The sequence below is a fragment of the Canis lupus genome, chromosome 13 (assembly GCF_011100685.1).
Source record: "Canis lupus familiaris isolate Mischka breed German Shepherd chromosome 13, alternate assembly UU_Cfam_GSD_1.0, whole genome shotgun sequence".
Lineage (NCBI taxonomy): Eukaryota > Metazoa > Chordata > Mammalia > Carnivora > Canidae > Canis > Canis lupus.
The window spans coordinates 16,649,567-16,652,278 of record NC_049234.1 but is presented as its reverse complement, the minus strand read 5'-3'; the positions used below and the strand labels follow the sequence as shown (position 1 = coordinate 16,652,278).

General features: G+C 36.2%; 1 pseudogene; it reads left to right on the top strand.

Moving 5' to 3' along the window:
- The first annotated feature begins 1,347 nt into the window (after positions 1–1,347).
- LOC100687037 lies at positions 1,348–2,007 on the top strand (annotated as a pseudogene).
- The last annotated feature ends 705 nt before the right edge of the window (positions 2,008–2,712 follow it).

Here is a 2,712-nt window from a genome sequence, read left to right as displayed (position 1 = left end):
AGAGACTAAAACAACAATAAAAGATCAGTGAAAATAAGCTGGTTTTTGGAAAACACAATGGACAAATCTTTAAACCTACCAAGAAAAGAGAGGGAAGACTCAAAATTACCTTGATACCAAAACCAAACACTATTAAAAAAAAAAAGCAAAAGAGAAAAAGAAAACTATAGGCCAATATCTCTGATGAACATGGATGCAAAAATCCCCACAAAAATATTAGCAAACTGAATTCAACAATACATTAAAAAACCATTCATAATGATGAAGTAGGATTTATTCCAGGGATGCAACAGTGGTTCAATATTTGCTAATCAATGTGATACATCACATCAACAAGAAAAAGGATATGATCATTTCAATAGATTCTAAAAAGTCATTTGACAAAATATTACATACATTCATGATAAAAACTTTCAACAGAGTGGGTTTAAACTTTTTTAAAATTTTTTATTTGTTTATTTCAGAAGGGGAAAGGGGGAGGAAGGGAGGAGAAGGGAGAGAGAGAGAGAGAGAGATAGAGAGATTGAGCACACTTGTGAGCAAGTGGAGGGAGAAGCAGACTCCCCACTGAGGGACTCAATCCCAAGACACTGGGATAATGACTTGAGCCAAAGGCAGACATTTACTTGACTGAGCCACCCAGACGCTTCAACAGAGTGGGTGTAGAGGGAACATATCTCAACATAATAAAGACCATATATGAAAAATCCATGGCTAACATCACAGTCCATGGTGAAAATCTGAAAGCTTTACCTCTAAGATCAGGAATAAGACACGGATGTCCACTCTTGCCACTTTTATTCAACATAGTACTGGAAATCTTAGCTGCAGCAATCACCCAAGAAGAAAAAAAAGCCATTCCAATTGGTAAGGAAGAAGTGAAACTATCACTATTTGTAGATGACATGATACTATATATGGAACCCCTAAAGATGGTATCAAAAAACTATTAGAACTGACAAAATAAATTCAATAAAGTTATAGGAGACAAAATTAATATACAAAAATCTGTTGCATTTCTATCCACTAATAATGAAGTAGCAGAAAGAGAAATTAAGAAAACAATCCCATTTACCATTGCACCTAAAAGAGTACCTAGGAATAATTTTAACAAGGAGATGAAAGACATGTAATCTGAAACTATAAAACATTAATGAAAGAAGGACGGAAACAAATGGAAAGATAGTCCATGCACATGGATTGGAAGAATTAATGCTAAAATATCTATACTGCTGAAAGCAATCTACAGATTCAGTGCAATCCCTATCAAAACACTGAAAGCTCCAGTGTAAACCCTGAGCTGGGGTTCTTGATCTTCCGTTATAAGTGAGCCACAAGTGACTTCCCTTTCCACCACCTCCAATGTAGTACATCAAGGAATATACAGATGAAAACATTCACTAGCTCCCAAGCCTCCACCTCCAATAAAAGATAGGTCTATGATGTTTGTCAATCAGTTCCAATGTGATGATTCTATCATCCACCCTTTAGAAAGCCAGAACATTGAAGGACTTCATCCTAAGCAGTTTGATCACAAGAAAGAATGGAGAAAATTCAATATGTTATTAATTTCTTAGACCTCTTAGGTATCTTGATAAGGAGCCCTGGGAGTATAAAATGAGAAGATAAACTGGAAGATTTTAAGCTACTTTTTGTACATGTGTATCATCTCGTAAATGAATACCAACCCCACCAAGCGAGAGAGACATTGAGAGTCATGATGGAGGTCCAGAAATGTCAACGCCTTGAAACAGCTGAGCAGTTTCAGAAACATCTGGAATGAGTCATTGAGATGATTCAGAATTGCTTGGCTTCTTCGTCTGATGATTTCCCCAATTCAGAAGCAGGGATGAATGTAAAAACTGAACCAATGGATGCTGATGATAGGAAAAATTGTACTGGACAGAATGAGCAGCAATGGGAAATTCAGGTCATAAGAAAGACCAGATTATAGAGAAAAATGCTGCCTGGTGTGTCCTAATTGATGAAATGAATGAAAGACCATGAAGGATTTTTTTTCTCTTTTCCTTTTCAGTAAGTGGCATATATTGGTTAATTTGCTCTTGGAGAGTCTCAAAGAGATATAACTAGAAGTTGTATAAATGGCTTGGCTCTAACTTTATCAATTATGAGATGTCACAGGCTGTAATTTCACTTTATGGCAAGCACAAGCAAATGAGTATATATGTATACATTTATAGTAATCACTTTAAAAAGCAAAGAATTCCAGTTGTGTAAAATATTCCTGATTTTGGAGTTGCGGAAAATGTTGAAGATATCCTCAGTAATAGCAAGATTTCATTTTTGAAAAGTAGATTTGTCATTTAAGAATGATAGATAAATAAAGGATATCAAGCTGGGAAAAAAAACACAACACAACAAAACAAAACAACCGCCAAAAGCATTTTTCACAGAACTAGAAAAATAATTGTAAAATGTGTATGGAACCACAAAAGACCCCTAAGGAGCCAAAGCAATTTTGAAAAAGAAGAACAAAGCGGAGGTATCATAATCCCAGATTTCAAGATATACTACAAAGCTATAGTAATCAAAACAGTGGGATGGTTCCATTAAAAAATTAAACATACAGGGCACCTGAGTGGCTCAGTCAGTTAAATGACTGACCCTTGATTCCAGCTCAGGTCATGATCCCAGGGTCCTGGGATCGAGCCCCACATTGGGCTCTGTGCTCGGCGTGAGTCTGCTTGTCCC